Raw genomic sequence first — 22,455 nt, 5'->3', positions numbered from 1 at the left:
GTTTTGCAGCCACAGCCTGTTTCCATTGGATTTTATTTCTGCCTGTCCTTTCTCTAGCCTCGTAGAGTTGGCTAAAGCCATACGTTAGGTTAGCTGTTGGTGAGTAACCTCCTTTGCTTCTCTCCAAACTGACCCTTCGCAAGTAGCCTGAGGCATTCTCTCAACAACAGGGTTCCTGAAACATTGATTGCCCCCTGCGTCCCTACTTCTTGGCTCTGTTTCTCTAATTACCACATTTGGGAAACACAGGGTATAAGTGGAGCTGCTCCCCCAGTTACAAACGCTAAAACATTCCCTTCTACGTCCTCGTGGAAAAGGTCAAGAAATTAATTTTAGATGAATATCTTCACCTTCTTAGCCAGTTGCTGTATTAATGATCTGATGACAAATTGCTCCTTAAACTGGCCCTAGCACAGGTCACAGTGAAGTGAGAATATGCTGTATCTAATGAGTCAAGAATCAAAGCCCCTAATATTTTATCACTAGCATATAGATGGAAGAAATCATCAAGGAGTCGAGAATGCGAAAGAAGCCTAGTGCCGTATGTGGGGCTCTGTGTTCTGCTGAGAAGATAAAAGGCCTCTGTGAGTCTAACCATTTTTCTTTGTGCTTCAGGCTTTTTATCCACTTTAGGAAGCTAACATTGATTTTTTTTTTTTAACTTTTTAGTTTTCCCCAAATACAGAATAGTTGAGAGAATGGAATAATGATCACCTGTGTACTCACCATGAAAATTTAGAAGTTGCTAACATTTGGACACAATTACCACTAATGTTGCTTTTCCAAATAGATAGATACCACTAAACACTTACTAGACATCTCTCAATAATGGCAGATTCATATATATCTAAAATACTATTATCACACCTACGAAAAGAAATAGTTATTCTTTATAACATCTGTATTGTATATTTATTCATTCTCCCAATTGTCAATATTTTTTATGAATTCTTTCAACTAATAGCCGAGCAACTTTCTGATCTTTGATTTGTTTTGTTTCTTTTAATCTATGAAAGAGCTCCAAATTTGTTTTTATCTTCTTTCCCGACATTATTTTTTTAGGAAACTAGATCAATTTTGTTGTGACATGTACCACATTCTTCATTTGTCTGTTTTCTGGTGGTGATTTTTAACTTGTCCCTTTATCCTCTGTACTTCCTATAAATCAAAGCTTGTATCAAACTTAATATTAAAGCTTAATCAAACTCATATAAAACATATTTGGCAAGACTACTTTATAAATAATGCTGAGTACTTCATATTACACATACATATAAGAAATAGATGATGTCAGATCGTCCTAATTTTAGTGACACTAAATTTGTTCAGTTGGTTGAGGTGATGTCTAGGAGATCTCTTATTATATATTCCCCCTTCAATATTAGCAAGCAAACTTTGGGGTGATGCCTTAGCATTATCAAATTTTAACCTAGTGTTTTGTTTGTTTGTTTGTTTTTCTTTGCGGTACGTGGACCTCTCGCTCTTGTGGCCTCTCCTGTTGCGGAGCACAGGCTCCAGACGCGCAGGCTCAGCGGCCATGGCTCACGGGCCCCGCCGCTCTGCCGCATGTGGGATCCTCCCGGACCGGGGCACGAACCCGTGTCCTCTGCATTGGCAGGCGGACTCCCAACCACTGCGCCACCAGGGAAGCCCTGACCTAGTGGTTTGTATACTCATTGATCATTCTGGCTTTCTGAATCAGTTATTTCATTCATGGTTGCTAAGTGGTAGTTTTCTCATTTTATCATTTCTTCTACATTGATCTCTGGCATTTTTCTAATTATGTTTTTCCCTCAACATGATAGGGATGAACTCTGCTCCTTACTATAAAAGTAGGATAACTGTTTGATTTTTTCCATTCAAATATAAATTTTCAGAGCATGAAATTGGTGTAAAAGTCACCTCTAAGTATAGCATATATTTTATGTGTGTTAATTTTATGGTCTCTCTTTATCTGTAGTAGCAAAATGGACACTAATTAGTGTCATATAATCCATTATGGCCATTATTCTTTTTGATGACCAAATGGTTTGAACAGCTGAGAACCTCTTAAAACTGGCTCCTATGTCTTTTCCATGCGTCTCTGTTGAGCTCTGAGAACTTTGTCGCTTTCCAGCACAAGATTCTGGGTTTATGTTGCACTTTCCCTAATCCTGATCTGGAATCAGTCATTTATCCAAGGAGCCATGTTTCCTTCTATTGATGAACGGTATTTAGAAATGAAGATATGGATGCCAGATGTGTTCACTGCTGCCTGGAAGCCATTGCTTCCAGAAACTTTCAATGAACAGAGCTTAGTGTGTGTGTGTATAAATATCCTTTTAAATTGTGAATTCATATTTAATACTTCAGATATCTGCCAAAAGTTTTTTTATATTTGTTTTTCCCTGTTATATTAATTTTTAGTAAGCTGAATTGAAGATCCATATTGTTTCGCTAAGATCTTTACTTAGTTTTCGAGTGAATAGAATGATCTGAGAAATGTGTCTGCTCTGTTTCTGACTTCTGTTGTCTAAGCAAGATCTACCCTCACTCAGATATTTGCCAAGTCTCTACAACATCAATACTGCTAAATGAAAAAAAAAATTAGTATTAAAGTCTTTTTCATATTCATAATTCCAAATAAGTTTTTGATCAAGTTTCTTGTTTTATTTGTTTAAATAAAACTGGTTATCTTGGTGTTGAGGAGACTCAGTGGGAATCCAGTGCAATTCCCTTGTCCACCGGTACTACTACTAGTACCTATTTCCTCTGCATTGGGACTTGGCCTCTGAATCCTTCTCAACTCATCTCTCTAGGCAATCACCACCTATTGGCATGCTAATTCAAACTTATTTACCATCCCTAACCTAGTTTGATGGACTCTTGCTTAGGATAAGAAATTATAGTTCATCTAAGTGATCAGTGAGGCACCTTAGCCCTGTAGTTTGCAATTATGGTCATGTGGAACAGGCCAAACAAGAGGAGTTGGTAGCAGAAGTAGTTGGATATAGTCAGGGAATATTTTAGCTCTGCGGAAAATTAGAAAGCCGACATGCAGTTTGAGAATGCTTAGCTCCCAGAACAGAAATGGACATGAATCATCTCAAAGTCTCACTCCTCTGTTTTGCTTTAGTAAACTGAGAAATTTTTAAGAGAGTCAGGAAGACTTGAAAAGAATTTATGATGAGTCAATATTGCACTTGACAAACTTACAGAGAAAAGAATGCCCTTAAATAATGTATAAGAAAAGACTGCTCAATCACCAAGCTTCAAGTAAAAATAGTAGCTGAGGTTGTTTCTATCTGTGTCATGGACCTCCTTTCCTTTGGTGCTATTTTCAGAGTCTTCATTGTTTTGATTATTGGTTGAGAAGGCAGAGGTTCTTCTCTTTGAAAATAAGGTTAAGTTATCTTTTTAAGGTAGAGACTCTTTTCTATATGCCCAGACTGCTTTCCAGATTCCCATCAGGTGCTCCTTAATGTGACTGACAACAAGGCTGTGCTGTCCTTGCAGTGGTGCTGTTGGCTTGCTGTCATACATTATCACTGTTGACAGAATGATCCACAGGGCACATTGTCATGGAAAACAGGTCAGTGTTTGTTATGAAGAGGAAAACTAACATCCAAATTCAGAACAAACCCTGAACTTGACCTGTCCTTCTGAGTGAAGAGCACCTGCTGCACTGCCCCCTTCCCCGGCTCCAGGGGGCACCATTCAACAGGAACCTTTCAGAACAGAGAAGGGAAGAGAGCATAAAATCACTCCCTTTTGTGCTCGGAAAGATAGAGGAGAACACCTGGGGGTTGGACACAATAGGTCTGTCCCTGCTTCCCAAGAAGTACCGTTGGCCAGCTGCTTCCCTGTCCTCACAATGCCTTGAGAAGGACTCTTCTTTTTCCAAAGCATCCTCAGCTTTGCTTGAAACTTCTCTCTGCGCTTGAAGTGCTTCTCTCTGCACTTCTGCCAACTCATCCTAAGTGGTTAAATTTAGCTAGGCCTATTTAGCAACGTGGGGAAATAATACCTAGGGATGCAGAGAGTGTTTCTTTCAGTCACCTGGGGCATTTTCTAGTCCCGGTAGTGCAATTGTATGGGCAGCCATGGAGAATCAGACAGGGTGAAATTGGCCAAGCTTGTAAAGACGTGAGTTGACTGTAAAAGGTATTTTGAGCTTGGCATATTTAACCACTTGCTAATAACATCAGGTTAGTGTGATTTCAGTGGAGTTCTGTTAGGAATGGACAATGATTTTGTTAGCATTTAATTATGTGCAACATTGTATTATCTTCTCATTATGTTAAATATGTGTATACTGTTTTCTCAAGTTGTAATTTTTCAGGAGAGGAATTATATCAGCTTGTGTTATTTACTCCCCGCAGACACTTGTACAGAACACAGAGTAGGTACACACTGAACCCTTGTTATGTATAAAGTATTTTCTATCTTCTCTTAATAGGAGGAAAAACTAAGACACATTCTGTCCTTGTAAGCTTCTAATTTGCAGATCCGTTTCACAGCACAAATTAATTTGGAAGGCAGTTTGGAACTTGGAATACATTTTCCCATCAGAATAATATTCCCCATTCAGTTTCCACAAAATCATGTTTATACAAATATGAATCTGAAGCATGGTACCAGTAATGTCTTACTATTTCAACAGTTTGACTCTAATTAACCACCATGTATAAGATTATGTCTGATAAACTTGGTAGGGTAAGGAGCTTCTAGAGCCCGATTTGTTGCCATATACATTGAAGAGAGCACTGTTCTCCAATTTAATGAGTTGGGACACTTCAGTTTTCTACTTTTCCTTCTATTTTGTTGATAGGAATTACTGATTTTTATGGCATTTGGAGGTAATACACCTTGGGCAATGAAAGGCTGAGCATTTATTCGTCCCTGGGTCTTCAGATGAGTTGAGGAGAAGGCCATCCTCGTGTATAAGCAGTCACATACGTCAGGACCAAAATGTGGGTTCTTTTCATCTGTGCTGGGCAATAAATGTCAGTAGCAAACAATTAGAAGTGTATTTCTTCTTTTGGAGAAGTATAACTCTAAAGTAATGGATGAATTAAATCTTTTGGTAGCCTGTAGTCGGCTGTATTTGAATATACCCATTCAGTAAAAGAACACATATAAAAATGAGAAAATAAGATAATATTATATGAAGAAAGAATGCATAATAAATTCTACACAGGTAAAATTCAGTTTTCCCAAATGCCATTTTAACATCTGGGTTTGTATAGCAAGACTATTTCCAAATCCTCCTGACAGCCCTTATATAGTCTATTTCACTGATATGGATAAAAACAATCTTTTGGAAAGAAAACTACTGTAAAACAGATGTATTCAAAAGTTCCTGAGTATGTAAATAGTAAACCTTTGTGACAAACAAGCTTGGTGGGGCAGGAGTAGGCCTGGAGAAAAGAGAAACGTTAGAGCAGCCTGCTAGAGAATGAAAGAGTGAGAAAAGTCCTGGGAGGAGAAAGTGATCAGAAAGGAGGCAGTTGGGAAACCAAGGGTCATCCAGGGGATGGGGTCTAGCTGGAGCTCTTTCTCCTGAAGAGCAGTCAAAACGCTGCTTCCTGCTGCTACCCAAGGATTTGACATTTGCTCCAGTTAGTGAGTGATAGCCTCAAAATCAGTCCATATCCTTACCTGTACAGATCTCTTTGAATTAAGTCTTCAAGTCAGTCTTTTTAAAGGCAGTCAGAATAATTTAACTTCTTGTTTTGTTTTGCTTTTGTTTTTCTTGGACTTGGCAATGAAAAGCTTAGGCAACTAGTTTTGTTCATCTTAGTATACTGAACCTAATGAAGGCCCTTGATCTAGCTGGGTCTGTCTAGATGCCAAGAATGGTCAATGTCTATGAAGAATTCCTGTGCTTGGACCCCTATGTACCCTGCATCCTCTTTCTTTTCTGCAGTTTGTTTTTCTGCCCTAAATATTTACCTGGATCTTCTTCTTTTTTTTTTTTCCTATAAATTTGTTTATTTATTTTTGGCTGCATTGGGTCTTCGTTGCTGCGTGCGGGCTTTCTCTAGTTGTGGTGAGTGGGGGCTACTCTTTGTTGCGGTGCACAGGCACCTCATTGCAGTGGCTTCTTTTGTTGTGGAGCATGGGCTCTAGGCCCACGGGCTCCAGTAGTTGTGGCACGTGGGCTCAGTAGTTGTGGCTCGCGGGCTCTAGAGCGCAGGCTCAGTAGTTGTAGCACACGGGCTTAGTTGCTCCGCGGCATGTGGGATCTTCCCGGACCAGGGCTTGAACCCATTTCCCTGCATTGGCAGGTGGATTGTTAACCACTGTGCCACCAGGGAAGTCTGTACCTGGATCTTCTTATGACTGATTCTATTTTTGTCATTTTGGTTTCAACTCAAATACCACCTTCCTAGAGGCCTTTTTTAACCAACTAATCAAAATGACTCCAGCACTTTTTATCCTATCATTCTTGTTTAGTGTCTTCATAGAATTTATTGCCACCTGAAGTTATTTTTGTTGTCTGACTCTTCCTGTGGATCTGTGCCAATCTTTTTTTTTTTTTTTTTTTTTTTTTGGTACGCGGGCCTCTCACTGTTGGGGCCCCGCCCGTTGTGGAGCACAGGCTCTGGACGCTCAGGCTCAGCGGCCATGGCTCACGGGCCCAGCCGCTCCGCGGCATGTGGGATCCTCCCGGACCGGGGCACGAACCCGTGTCCCCTGCGTCGGCAGGCGGACTTTCAACCACTGTGCCACCAGGGAAGCCCCCTGTGCCAATCTTACTGGTGAATCCCCATCATCTAGAAAAATGCTGAGCAGAGAATAGTCAATAACTAATAGATAAATGAAAGAATGCCCACTCTCTGCATCCTTTCTGCCAAATCTATGTATTATAGTTGTCCTCTCAGGTTCTCATGTCCTCATCTGATTTTCCCTAAATGTTTACCCCTTCCTATCCTGGAACCTGCACTATTCTGTAAAGCCAAAAGCACTCCATCTTTTTTCTGGGGGGGTGGAAACTTGAGATCTCTCTTTTCCAATTGTTGACAATTAGTAATTTTACATGTGGTTTATAACATCAGAAAGGTCATTCACTCAGGGTAAATAAAATTTAGAGGATTTCTACTCTCAGTAGAGGGTTTACAAATAAGGTGATAGTTGGTCCTCATTGGGGACCAACCAAGAGGATGTAGAAATAGACTCAGATACAATTTGTAAGGTACAATGGAAATGGCAGGTGTCTTATGCCTGGTATTATTATGGTCAGCATGTATAGATAGCTTCTTGGGATGAAACAGTGATTTGGCTGGGAATTCCCCTTTCTACCTTTAGAAGTATTTCAGGACAAGGAAAGCTTGCCTGAATATTAAGGAATAGAACTACACCTTGGTTTACTTTATCTGTTCTCCCCAGTTGTGACTATTTATAGTAAGGAATAGAAAATGCTTCTCCCTAGCTTTTGACATCAGCCTTAAAGTACTTCCTTACTTTCTCTAACTTTTCCTGTATTAAATCAAAGCAGTAGAAAATAGAATAAGCTGAAAATTAAAGGTCTTTCTTACTCTTTGAATGTTATTTTAATTGGCACAGAAGTAACCAAATATGGGTATACTTGGAGAGTAATAACTGATAACCTTTACCAAGAACGTTATTTAAATATGTGTTTATATATACATATATACCTTTTGAAGCCCTTATTACATGCCACACAACTATGAACTCCACCCTCATTTACTTATAGACAGTGTCTGGTACTTAACTGGACAGTGATAAGAAAAATTATTTGTATTGGATACTTTTTTGAAAGCAGATTTGTTTGGGAATAGAATACTGGGTACCAAACAGGATAGGGTAGGGATAAAATGGCTGTTAAGTTTTGAGTTACTTTAGCGTTTCTTAGTGCCAAGTCTTCTCTGTGAACCTCTTTGCCTGTCTTTTATTGCCCCTTGGTTGTTTGGGACTAAGAGGAGGAAATGAGAGGTGAGAATATCTAGCATGAGATGAAAGAGTGTAGTCACCAGGGAAGAAAATGGGAAGGGGTTTTATTGTTATAAGAAGTGATATGAGAGGTGTGAGACACTTCCTCAAAAAAACTCCCATTTTTATGCAAGAGAGAGCAAGAGGGTAGGGGAAAGGCATCTGATGACTACATATAGCAACTAAATTTTTCTCTTATTCATAGGTTGACATTTAATTTATTGTCCAATATGGGGTACTCTTTAGAGTGAAACAAGATATTATTAATAAAGTATTAGAAATTACAGATGTCAATAAGGATGTATGATTACTTATTTAGAGATTAAGTCATCTTAATCTCTTTTATAAAGGTATAGCATAAAGAATTTTACATTGCTCAAAACAAGTTAAACTGAGCAAAAACCTGGATCTAAGATGGAAAAGATAAGTGATATTATCTTAAGCACCTGAAAAATTCCTATCTACCTTTCACCCTATACTTTTTTTTTTTTTTTTTTTTTGCGGTACACGGGCCTCTCACTGTTGTGGCCTCTCCCGTTGTGGAGCACAGGCTCCGGACGCGCAGGCTCAGCGGCCATGGCTCACGGGCCCAGCCGCTCCGCGGCATGTGGGATCTTCGCGGACCGAGGCACGAACTCGTGTCCCCTGCATCGGCAGGCGGACTCCCAACCACTGCGCCACCAGGGAAGCCCTATACTAACATTTTTAAAACCAGATTTGGAGATGCCTAAGAGTTTACCCTAGTAAAGTGAGTTAAATATTATCAGCCATTTAACCTCAGTGTAAGTGGATTTATCAAAACATTTTCCTGAACTTTGTTTTTTTATTTCATTATGAAATCACCTTTTTTATTTTTTAGCATTATTTACATTTTACTTTTTTAAAACAGTGCTTTTTTTATTGGAATATAGTTGATTTGCAATGTTGTATTAGTTTCAGTTGTACAACAAAGTGATTCAGTTTATTTATATATATATGTATATATATACATATATAAAGTGATTCCGTTTATGTATCTATCTACCTATGTGTCTATCTATCCATCCAGCCATCCATAGTAGGTCCTTGCTGTTAGTCTATTTTATATATAGTAATGTGTATATGTTAGTTCCAAACTCCTAATTTATCCCTTTGTTTTGATTGGGACGCAGAAATTCAGAGAACCTAAGGCATAAGTACTAGAGAGGGGTGTGTGTGTGTTCCTGTGTGTATAAGCATGTGTGTGTGTTAGGGGGTAGGGGTTTAAGAGAAATCACCAAGTAAAATGCCGACTGGGATATAGAGGCATACTAATATGTAGGTCACCAGTGTACCCAGCCGGACTGGCTCTGATTATACAACTAACTTCTACCAATGTCTTCTATATTTTTACTACTATGGAATTTTACTACTTTAAGTCTAGTGTCACAATCAATTTAATGAAAAGTTAATTTTACAATTTTTAAAAGTTTGAGTGACAATTGAGAGAAGTAAAATAAAAAAGAACATACTTGACATGATTAAATAGTGTCTTTTGAGTTCTATAAAGAAAGGAAATAATAGATACAAGCAAATCATTATCATAGGTTTCCTGTTCTCATGCAAAGTGAAATGGAAAATCCATATGCATTTTAGTCCTACCCAAAAGTTACATTTTACAAAGTCTGGCCTCAGTCCTCAAGATGGTTCAGACATATGTTTTTGCCTTAATATGTCTAGATGCTGTCTCATTCCTTCCCTTCATTTTACATGTGTAGACTCAGCCAACATGCATGTCGAGTGAACTCACGTCTCCCTTAAACATGCACTGAGCAGTTGACTCAGAATTAAACTTTTAGTATTTTGTAGGTCAACCTTATGTCAGTGATGGAGCAGAAAAGAGAACAGAGGGTCTGTTGTACATTTCTCTATGGGGGAACATGAGAAAAAGATAATGGCTTGAGAAGCTATGGTAACTAAAGTGCTAGCAGAGAAATCTGACAGTCACAGAGTGTTCTTCAAGCATTGGGCCAGAAGAACAGATTTCTGATTTATGCTTCAGAGTCTGGAGGTTTGTGAAAATCCATTGGAGAAAGTTTAATGCGAGGAGGCCATACTCTGAAAAATAAAGTATACAGAAATCACACTTCATATAAAATAGTCATTTACTCATGAATTGTGTTTAATTACCTAATCGATTAGAAAATATAGATTTATGTCTGTTTATATAGTCTATAAACAAACAGCTAGTTTATTAAAATGTCACATAAATGATGCAATCCCATTACTTTTGCGCCATGGACTAGGTAAACTTCTCTGCTGTCTATGGAACTCTTACATCTGCGTGTAAAAGAGAAACAAAACACCAATTGTATAGCTCTGTGGATGGGCCATAATGTTGCCTGCCCTGGTCATGCCCGCCCCACCCTCACTTCCTGCTGAAGAAAAGGGAGAAACATCCCCTAAAGATCTCAGCAATACTGATTGCTAAGAGGTATATGCCCTTTTGCCTTTTTCTCCTTCCCAGTCTTACAATAACAGTTACAGAAAGAAAATACTGCTTTCTGAGAATGTTTCCAAAAGAGAAAGAGACTAAACAACCTACTCAGTGGACAAATTTAGAGAACAAGATCTGGAAGCAGAGTAGGGAAAGAAGAGGAAACAGTAGTTGCCAAAATAATTAAAAAGAGAATCAAGGTATTGGTGGAGAAGATAGTTTTTAATCTAGAAAATTTTTAAAAATATATTATAAATTATAAGTAGGAAATTGACCACTAGCTTATGGAAAAAAAAGAAAACCTCAAAAGTAAATGTACAAATAGAAGTATTTACTTAAGTATATGATACTGATGTTTAAATTTTAGTTTAATACATGATTGTTTCCTCTAAATGTCGTGAAATAGCTGGATATTTCTGAATATTAAGATATTTCAGAATATCTACATGCTTAGGGTTGAATAGGTAATACGCTCACATATTTAAATTATCAGTTTAATCTTCATTCAAATGTCTGAGTATTGTACAGACACAGTGTAAAAGAAAACCTAAAAAGAATATTAGGAAATGTGTAAAAAGGAAATAGGATAAAAAATAAAATAAGTGAATAGAAGCTTTTTATTTTTCAGACTTAAATTTGTGTATTACCAGTATTTTTCTTAAAGTGTTTGAATGCGACATAACTACTTTGTAATCCCAGCTCCACCCTCATTTCATGCTGGGCTTACTGACAGGTTTGCTCATTTACTTACCTTTCCTAGCAGAGCAAGCTGTGATACATCACTGGGTAAATTACATGTGCTTTTACTCTATTTTTTTCAAACATTCATATAGCTGGACCATGGGAGAGAGCCAGAGAATTACAGTAAGTGCAGTTCTTAATAGTTGACAAGTCTACTAATAATATTTCTTTTGTATTGATTCTGTTTCTATTCTAAACTTGATTTAAAGATAAATGAGAGTATGTTAAATATTTTTAAACACCTTTATGCTATTTTGGCAAATTCTTTTGCCAGTGTAATTTTCCATCTTTCTTCCTAAGAGGTTCTATTCTGGATTTTTCTGAAATAAGAACTTGCTGTGACCTTGTGTACCTGGGTGGGGTGGGGAGACTTAGCAAGCTTTGTGAGATTGAATGAGAGTCTTGAAAAACCACTTTGTTGATTAAAGAAATTTACTGGACAGGAGAATTTGTTTCCCCTTTCTGACTTAAATTCAATTTTCCCCTTCATTTGCTGAAAGGTTGGCTGTCTTAAAGCATGGAATGGATCTTTGCCCTTTACCATGCTTGGACAAAACAGACATTGTAGGTCCATGCTTGACTCAGTGCTGTCCATATAGGTACCATATAAACCTTAAGACATAGCTAGGTTGAACCTGAAACTTTCACCATAATAGCAAATGCTTCTCTATACAAAAAAATGTAAATATACCTTATTAAGTTTGGGATTGCTGTGCTTTTCTGTTCAAAGGTCCAGAAGACTTCAGGGAAATAGAAAGTTGCTTTCCATGGGGAAAGTTAGAAGAAAAGGCAAAGGCAACAATTTATGCAATAAATACCATGCTAAATATTTTACATATATATGACTCTATTTATACCAATAAAACATCTTCCACCAAGCATATATGTACATGAAGAGGTTCAAAGTTGGGGTGGTGAAATAACTCTTCAAAATTACCCTAATAGTAAGTTAAATAATTGTGATTCAAACTAGTACAGGGAATAGTTAGAAGAGAAGGAAAAGCAGACACATGACACTGATGTCACTCAGAATAATCCTGAGTTCTAAAATGCTGCCCCGTTGTCAGAATACATATTCAATTATATTTTTAAAATATGTTCTGTGTAAAAATTTGCAGATGTAGTCTGGATATAATATCTCTTGAACATTTTACCCAGCTTTGTTAAGGTATAATTGACAATTAAAAAGAAATGTATGTGTTTAATGAGTGCAAGTTGATGTTTTGATATACAAATACATAGTGAAATAATCACCTTAGTTCAGCTAATTTACATATGCATCACCTCACATACTTACCTTTTTCTTTTTTTCCCATGGTGAGAACATTTAGGATCGACCCTTTTAGCAAACTTCAAGTATACAATACAGTATTAACTAGTCACGTGGTTGTGCATTAGATATCCAGAACATCTCCATCTGGGGAGACGTTGGTCGAGGGGAAATGGAGACATGTTGGACCTTTTTAATTGTGATAGGGAGAATCTGATTAACCAACCGCTATAAAAATTAGGACAAAATATTGCTGCTTGGAATTACATTCTGACTGTAATATGGTCACATCATCTGACTTGAGCATACAGGCAATGTGATTATAGCATCTGTTACCACACTCATCACCCAGGTGGATTTAGCCATTCTGGCTGCTGGTACCATCTGACAATAGTCTGTGACACTTAACCTTCAGGCAAAGATCCCGAGTGTATGGTGACATTTTCATGTATTAACTGAACCTTTTACCCTTTATCTCAATGCTTTTATACTCTCTGGCAGAGCCTTGGTTGCTCTGCATTTACTGGATTTTTACTGTGTTTCTTCTACAGTTGGAGTTTGACAGGTAGCACATCAATCCAATGTTACCTTGAAAGCAAGCCATATCAGAATGATAGTAAGTGACCTGCAGATGAAATTGCATAACTGTTAAGTCAAATGATCATCTAAGATCTAGTCAGCATTGATCTTTGCTCTTTGTTCGATTTAAATGCTACTAACACAGAATCAACAAATTCTCACCAAAATGGGAAATCATAGCTTCGGCAACAGTGTGGTGATATGAAACATTAGGTCACTTGGGTTCAAGTTCCAGCTCTACAGTTAGCTGGTCACATGACTTTGAGCCCCTTATATAACCATTTTAGAGGCTGGAGGTTTTACTTGCAAGATGATGGAGGAGAGGGATTAGACCAGATCACTTCTAAGATGCATCCCTTCCACCTTGAAGTTCTGTGAAATGTTTAAGAGAATTCAAGATTTCTCAACCCTGCTTAATATCTGTTCAGAAGTCTTAGGCAGTGTTTTCTTTATGTAAGAAGAATGTTTTTCACGTTGCCTATCATTTTGCCTTCATTATACTAGCTAGCTCTTGCTGTGTAATGAATCACCACAGACGTAGCAGCTTAGAACAACACACTTATTATCTCACGGTTTCTGTGGGTAAGAAGACTGGGCGTGGCTTAGTTGGGTCCCCTATTTTGGATCTCAGGAGACTACGATCACTTTGCCGCATGGATTGTGCTCTCTCTGGAGGCTCAACTGGGAAGGAATCCACCACATTCAAGCTTTTTTAGGTTGTTGGCAGAATTCATTTCTTTTTGTTTGTTTAAGACATTTTTTTAATCTGAGTATAATTGCTTCACAATGTTGTGTTAGTTTCTGCAGTACAATGAAGCAAATCAGCTGTATGTATACCTATATCCCCTCCCTCGTAGACCTCCCTCCCCCACCCCCATCCCACCCATCTAGGTCAACACAGAGCACTGAGGGCCCCAACCTTTTGCTGACTATTGACTGGAGGCTGCCCTCATTTCCCAGTGGCTGTCTGCAGTTCCTCGCCATGTGGGCTTTCCCAGCATGACTGCTTGCTTCATCACGCCCCCGAGGAGTCTCTAGCATCAGTGTCCTAAAGTGGGGCCTTAGATAATGTGACATAATCATGGAAGTGACATTTCTCGTCACCTTTGTTATGTAATATAACCTAATCACAGGAATGACATCCCATCATTTTTGCCATGTTCTATCTGTTAGAACCAAGTCGTAGGTCCTGCCTAAACTCAAGGAAAGAGGATTACACAAATGTGTGAACACCAGTAGGCAGGATTATTGGGTCACCTTTGGGTCTGTTCACCACAATAGTATTAATAGTGGATAATATTTATGGACCTTCACTTTGTGACAGCACTTTTTAATACTGATAAATGTATATAATACTATTAATATCTTTATTTTGTCAATGAGAAGTGAGTCAAAAAGAGGACTGGTAAATTGTCCAAGATTACACAGAATAAGAATATTTGTTAATCTTTCTATGTTTGGGTTTCTAAAACCTGCCTTGTGGAAACTGTTTATATTGTTCTATTTCATATACAGGCAGGGAAGCCTTGACTAAGCAGCTGAGTGTACTTTATTATTTCATTGTCCAAATAGCTAAGCTCTCCTAGAAATATCAAATAGACTGGAAAGTAGCATATATCTTTTTTAAATAAGCTAACTATTTTTATACATACAGGCATGAGTGGCAAGATAACACTGGGGACCACAGGGGGCATGTGCACTCAAGTGCACGTGTAGATGTTTCAGTGGCAAATTCCAGTGTACCTACAGCACAGTATAAGGAGAAAAGGTACAGACCTAGGATACTGTGTCCAGGCTGTTTCCCACTGCTGCAGCGTGAGCAGTTAGACGCTTTGCTTTTGACAACCCTGGGTAGCATTTGAGATACTGCTTCGGATGCTTGAGGATTCATTTTCCATGGGTTCCCGTGGAACTCCTCTAGTGAGACCCAGTATAGGGGATATTCTTAAGGGTGAAACCATTGACAGACTACACTTGCTTTTCCTCTGGGATTTTCGAGGCGCGGTCTTTTCAGCTCCCTGCATTCATGGAGAAAAGTGCCTCCAACACCGAAATGATTTTAAGATAGCATTGCCTTTTACTCCGGAGCTAGAGGAGGACACAGGAGAATTGAAGGAAGGAAACAACCGGATTTCTTCTGCTCTCCCTATCAAGGCAATACGGGAAGCTGGAATCAGCTTCGTTAATACCAATGAGAAATATTGGGTTTAGTCTGTCTTTCAATCCACTTAGCTTTCTTTTAAAAAAATTGAGAGGTTTGTCTTTGTCACATGGTGTGTCATGATTAATCAAGTATATTGGATGGGCAAATGGTTTGATAGTTATTGTAATTTGTCACGTCAGACATGGCTTATTATGCATTATTAATACCTAAATGTAAAATTAGTTAAACAGGGTCTGGCTTCTGTTCAAGATGGTTGTATGTTAGCAGCAGCAAGTTTGAAAGACCCCACCCCCACCCCCCCCACACACAGGGATGGCTTAACCAATATCACCGTATCCTTTTTGTTTCAGTATCAGGGCTTCCTCATATGATAATTATGTTGAGGAAATCTTTATTCAGCAGGAAGGCAAATAGCCATCCCAGTGAGAGGAGGAGTCTCCAGGCTTCATTAACACAGAGACCCAGGAGGTCACATAATCTAAGAAGGTGCTTTTTTTTTTTTCCTCCAAAGCAAGGTGGAAGTTCAGAAACGTAATTTTAAAACATTTTTATTTGCAAACCCTAAAATGTGTTTATTTTGGTACTTGTGTTCTTTTGCTAAATTTGGTGAATGTACAGTTGTCTGTTTTAAACCTGAGTAATAAACCTTGAAACCTTTATCAGAACTGGATATAATTACAAAAGAAATAGGAGTCATGTTAGTGTCTACACAGGAGTAACAGTTCATTTTGAGAAATGTGAGGGGTTCAGATCTTTTCACTTTCTACTTCAGTCAAGAAAGGACCATGGTCTTGTGTATCTGTTATTAATATTCACTTTGTTAATTTCCCAGGTGTTTTATGATCAGAGAAAGGGAAGTGTCTCAATATAGTGTAAACTATATCTGGGACAGTTGTTGCTGCCTCATAGTTCTAAGTCTACTCTGATTTTAGTTGCTCATATCAATCCTTTCTAAGGAGGTGAGCATCCCTAGTTAGGAAAGGTTCCAGGGGTCCGTCAGTCCAAAGATGGCTCAGCCTGCCAGCTCTCACGCTGCTGCCATTCCAAGCAAGCCAGTTGTATACTTTTAACATCTCTTGAAAGTTGAACAGCTCCATATCTTACCATAAACAGACATATTCTTTTCTAATTGTTTGGCAACATCGGTTTCCTAAAATATTCATCATTTCATGTTCACTGACCATTTTTTTCATTCAGTTCATATTGAAAACCTGCTATATAATTAGAGTCCTACTAAACACAGTGAGACATTTCAAAGAATTATAAAATGTGAGCCCAGATGGCAAGGAGATCACAGTATACTTGGGGAGAAAAGATTAAAATATTCAAAGAGAGAGAATATACTTTACAGTTAGTTTGGGACATGTAAATTCTATGTCCTGTGGAAATGCTGGGGAGATCAGGTGAGGCTGGGGCTGTCAGCTCAGCCTTCATGGGAGAGTGAACTTGAGCTTGAGCTAGAGGATGGCTGGTATTTCATTGGGTGAAGGACAAGAAGGGGAATGATTAGCAAGAGGAAAGGCTTTGGGCTCTAGTTAGCTGTGCGCCATAGAAAGTGAGAACCTGAACCTGATTTCTTTAGGTGGATAGGATAAGGTCAGATGATAGAAGACTTATAAAAAGGTTGGGCAAAGCAGTTCGATTTCGTGTGCCAGTTGACCAGAAGCTCCCGAATATTTGCTAGAGCTGGCACGTAGAAAGTAGGGATTCACCCAGGAGCAGTATAAACTGTCAGTTTTGAGATGTGAACTCATGGTTGCACTTGCTTGACACATGAGTTTTAGGCTTAAGATCCCAAAGTGACCTCTCTTTTATACAGAGGCCAGATCAACGTAGCATCTTCTGTTCTGTGAAGGGACATAGAGTCATGATAGGCCAGTACAGTAATCACTGAACGTTCTGTAAATCCACCAGGAGTCTTAGGGGCTTCTTATTCATTCTAGGAGAAATACCAAAGGAAGGGGACTATAAACTATTTTTTTTACCTACGCCTTTTAAAAAAACTGTCTTTGAACTTCCAAAAGGTGATGTAATTATGCCATTCCATCAATGAAGCCTAGAAACACTTTGGCTCTGATGCTTTGAAAATGATTACTGTTGATTGGACTTGCCTCAGTTTTAGGCCTGATGTATTCTCTATGTATTTGCCTGAGCAAAGTCTCTGCAAGTTGTGTCATCGAAATACATTTGCTGCTTAATGTGCTTGATTTGTTGTATAACATGGTCAGTTACAAAGCGGCTTCTCCAGAATGGATTCTCAGTGTACTTCACTTTGTTTCTAGTATGATATAGAAAATATCAGGAGCATATATGCATATTTCTATTTCCAAGTACTCTTTCTGAGCCTTCCATATCAACCCCTCTTTTATAACTTGCATTACATATACATTCGGCCTCCTTCATATGAAGTCATCATGGCTAGAATATTTCTAATTAATGATGACACTTTTCCCAGTAACATTCTGTTTTCTACAGAAGAGGATTCTTTGCAGTAAGAAGCATTTTTTTTTTAATCCAACCAGCAGTTATCCAACAGTTTTGGATTGAACTCCCAAGGATAAAGAATCTAGTAAGCCTTGCCCGATATTAGTGGGTTATTTTAATTCCATTGAAACTTTTTAGGGCTGTCTAATATTTATGTCACCTAGTCCCTGTTCACCAGTTATTTGTCAATTCCAGAAGAAACAAGTTAGAGTAGAATCATAGAACGTTAGGAGAAGCTTTAGGTTTCATTGCTTCCAAGGTTTCCTAACAGGTGGCCAGCAGCCTCAAGTTGTGTGCCGTGAATTTTATATTCTGCTCGAGTATATAAATGTCTTTAGGTTAGGTGTAAGGATGCAGTCTGGTTTACTTAAGTCCTGAGCACTCCCTGCCACCTTGCACCTAGCTGCTTCCTACCTGATGGTACCTACTGTGAAAGAGTTTGTATTTGTGTCTCTGTAGAGATTCTCCTCTTTTTTTTTAAGTGATTAAAAATATTAGGCTGAGAGGGTGTGAAAGATCTCCTCCAAAGTAATTTCTGAAATCTAAAAATGTGGAGTCTCTACTTGGCTCCGAATATATCTAGGATGACGATATAACATACTCTTCACCACACTATGATTTACTTGATATTTTTCATGTGCATAATTCATTGCCATCCATTGCCAATTTATACATAAGGAAAACTTACGAAAGTTGCATTTTATTAACGTTGCACCTGCCATCTAAATCGAAGCGAGATCCTCGAGGTGCTGCAAAATATTTAAATAAGTCATTTTCTTTTGTTATTTTTAAAAATTGTTACTATTTATAAGAAATTGATTCTATCTGGAATTAGAAAAAGAAAGTTAACAGTTCTCTTTACCTCTGATCACACCTGGATGCACTGGCTGGAATGCTTTGAGGAGCTCCTGAGATGTCTGACGTTTGGTTGACTTGTGTGATTAGACCTAATTCCGTTAGGATGTGACGCTTCTGGTACTTGAGACTCCTTGAAAGGGCTACACCTTTCAGTGTGTGCCCAGGACTTTGTTCCCCTCTGAGTTGCCTTCTTCTTGAGAAACTCAAATACCTTTTCAAGGAGAAACTTTGAAGCATTTTTTTTTTTTTTGTGGCTAGTTCACACTGAAAGCACAGCAAGGGCTGGCAGAGAGAAGCAGAGCCTGTGTAAAGGTATAAAGGAGAACAGGTGGCTCATGACCTGCGTAAGCTGCGGGAGATAACCGGCTTTGACTCCTACTCATGAGACGTCTTCAGAAACGTGGTCACGGAACTCCCGGGTTCTGCCTTCCACTGCCCTACTTTCACCATGCCACCCTGCCCTCTCTTCCTTCCTGCAGTGGTAGATCATCTGAACGCAAAAGCAGAAAGATTCTCCTCAGTGCTAAGAAGAGTGAGATGGCAAGAAGTCAGTGAGGCATTGGGAAAGACATCGGTTCCAGAAATTGGATTCTAGGCATGTAGTGCCAGGGTGGAGGACTTTTATTTAATTTTCTAGAAAAATGTTCGGGTTATTTTACACTGAGATGTGAAATCTCATTTGCAACTAAGCCCCGGAGGGAGTGAAAGAAACTAGGAGAGCTCATAAAGACAAGCGTAATAGGATTAATAAGAAAAAGGCCAAAGACATAAGCCTTTATTGTAGAAACTCAGCGCTAAATTTTAGCATTGATGAAGGGGGAAATGTCGATACTTAGCCAAACATTTGTGCCTTCAGGGTACAACAGCTGAGGGACGGTGCCTTCATAGGTCGGTGCTGCTTGGGTAGGTTATCTGCTCTTCCCAGGAGAGAGGGCCACTCTGTTAGAACAAGGAAAGAAAATAACTGCATGGCAGAAATTCCTGAAACCTCATTCACAGAAATAATTCTCAGAATGTATTCTGTGTAATTAAAGCAACATTTAGGGTTGAATATTAATCCATTGAATTAAGAATTGGAAACTCATTTGACAATCAAGGGCCTGAATGTTAAATTATCTGTTTATAAACCTATGGCTTGAATGAAAGAAAAAAGAAACACAAATAGAATTCTCAATCTAAAGAGTCAATTTATATGAGAGTTCCAGGTCACTCATGAACACGGATTATAGTCTAAGGTGGTAATCAAATTGTCAGCTTCATAGTTGGTTCTTTTTCCTCTTTTATAAAGGTCGATTGCTACAAAATAATTTGGGCTGAAAATGTGGCCGCTGAAGCAATTTAAATAACTGTACCGAAGTGAACATTATCTAGTTATTTCAACTGCATAGTCATACCTATTTTCAGGGTAATGTTTGCAGCACCTATTTGATAACTGGGTAAAGAAGAGGATGTTGACTCTAGGCTAAAGGATAGTCAGGTGCTGATGATTTCAGTTCCCAAAAGGCTTCATTCATTCCTCTAATTTATGGCACTGAATTGATTTTTCCCAGTATTACTTTCCTAATAAGATCAGTGTATTTTTTAAAAGTATTCTTTTTAAAGCAGTATTAATGCTGCCAAATTGACAGTTGAAGTGAACAGAAGTATCATAGTTTTCAGGAGAACCAGTTTGAGTATTTTATATACTACAGAGAACAATGTAATTTAAGTGTAGAAATCGTGCTTGGCCTGATCGGACACCACGTATCTATTCCGAGCGTCTTTGTCTATTTAACCATCAGGATTCCTATTATAATAAAAGACATACATTATGATTATACAAATATAATTATATATAAACAGATGTATTATGTAATTTCCATATTCCAGAATTTATATTTTAATTTTGTACAAGGCAAGAACATAAAAAATGGTTTTCTGGATTTTAGTTTTATTCAGATAAAAACATTTGCAAATTCGGTCTTCTTGATAATCTGATAATAACATCAATGCATTCATATACAGGAGGGACGTGTCTGTATGGCTTTTATAAGATGACCTTAAGGTGGTGCCGATTAGAATGGCCAAATCATTTTTCCATGTTTCATTCAACAATGTTTATCTATAAACGGAAGACCACCTGCTTTTAATGTGGGAAGACTACTGTCCAGTAGTGACGCAGAGTCCTGAAGGGTTTATTGAAAAGATCGATTTGCAAAGAGGTCACAGATATTGGTTTAGTTATGAGGAGGCACTGTTTTCTAAGGTTTGGAGGTATAAACTAGAGTCCTTTTTAGGAAAGGTGGCCACTAAGTTCTTTAAATCCATTTAGAAAAGTTCACTGAGGAAGAGGAGGCCCTGATATACCCTATTTTCCGAGTCTGTCTCCATCGTGGTTGTCATAGTTAACATGGTGATCTTTTTGTCATCACTGTTAATGATTTTCAGCACATCACCATCCTCAGACCTTAGATCTCATGATGAAAAATGATCCCCGTGTGCACAGCCAAATCTATTAGGACCAAAATAGCCAGTCTAGCTGTTTCTTGAGAGGCTGTTTTGGCCTCACATGCAGATGCTGGGTCCAATGTTTTGAGTATTCACCATGTGGCTTGGTTCTAAAGATGAATCTCAGCCAATGTGAGGCACGGAATGTTCTGGCCCCACCGTATTTATACAGACTCAGCCATAGTCTTCATTTCAGCTGTACTCACTGGCTCATACTTGTTGAAGATGGTAAATAAAAATGAGATATGTCCGGCAATTTGTCCATTTCTATTTAAGTGGGTCGTCAGTACAGCCGTGCAAATGACAAGGTCCTGTAAACATCAGGCGCTCTTGTGACTGGGCTGCCTTAATGGGTCAATTGGAATGACTACATCCAATTCAAACAGGGACACAGGGCTGAGGTCTAGACTTTTGCCAAATCATGCTACTCCCGGCCCTCTAATTTTGCTGCATTTTTATTTGAACTTCCTTTTCAACATTCAACCCTAATTACTCAGTGCACTCCTCCTGGAAATGCTTTCTCTCTCTCCCTTTATGAGCCAAACAATGAAACCCTTTGATCCTGCCTTCCTTTCCTACCTTTTTTTTCTCAACACACCAGGACTCTTGCATCAACAGTCAATTTTAGGAGAAGGCTCTGCTCCTTTCTTATTTGAATAAAGGACTCATTGAGAAATGGATAAGAGACCTTGGACAAAGGAGAGAAAATGCAATTGGGTGCCTGAAGGAAGGAGTGAATCCGTACCCTCGTCTATCACTGATTAGCTGCAGTATGAGAGAGAGAGAGAGAGAGAGAGAGAGAGAGAGAGAGAGAGAGAGAGAGAGAGAGAGAGAGAGAGACCGGAAATAACAAATGGATTCGCAGGAGAGGCTGGGCTTCACTGCCTGGTTTTTCTGGCCCATCCATCATGTCCATTGTGGCTGATGTGTGGCTCTGTCACTCCTACCTCCATCCCGCCCACCAGAGAATCAGGAACTGTGACAGGCAGCCCCTGGTCCACAGTCTTTTCAGAAGCAACGGTATATTCAGCCCCTGCACGAAACGTCTGCGAGTCGGTATCTTACTGTCTGATGTTTCTATTGCAGTTTACCTTAGGAAAAGTGTGTTTCCATGATGTCAGTCATTCTCTCGAGCTCTGGCCTTGCCAATCCCTCCTCGGGCGAGTGCTGACAGCGTGCCCGTCATGTTCATCGTGCCCACACAACTGATAGGCCGATGTTACATAAAACGTTTACAGGAGGTGGGGTAGGGGGTAGGAGGGTTCCTAAGAATGTTGCAGCCGTCCAAGTGTGAAGTGGAAAGATGAAGAAGGGTGATTCCTGAAGCCGTTTATATCTGTCATCTGTTCTGGGTCCCACTCTTAATGTGTCTCCTGTTCGGTCTCTTCCTCCCCCCTTGCTCCTTAAGCTGGATCCTTCTCTGGGAAGACACATCTGGAGAGACGTAGTGGAGAGAAGAGAGGCATCTTTGTATATAACGAA

This window comes from Globicephala melas, chromosome 4 (assembly GCF_963455315.2).
Source record: "Globicephala melas chromosome 4, mGloMel1.2, whole genome shotgun sequence".
NCBI classification, from domain to species: domain Eukaryota; kingdom Metazoa; phylum Chordata; class Mammalia; order Artiodactyla; family Delphinidae; genus Globicephala; species Globicephala melas.
Note: the sequence above shows the minus strand (reverse complement) of the source record.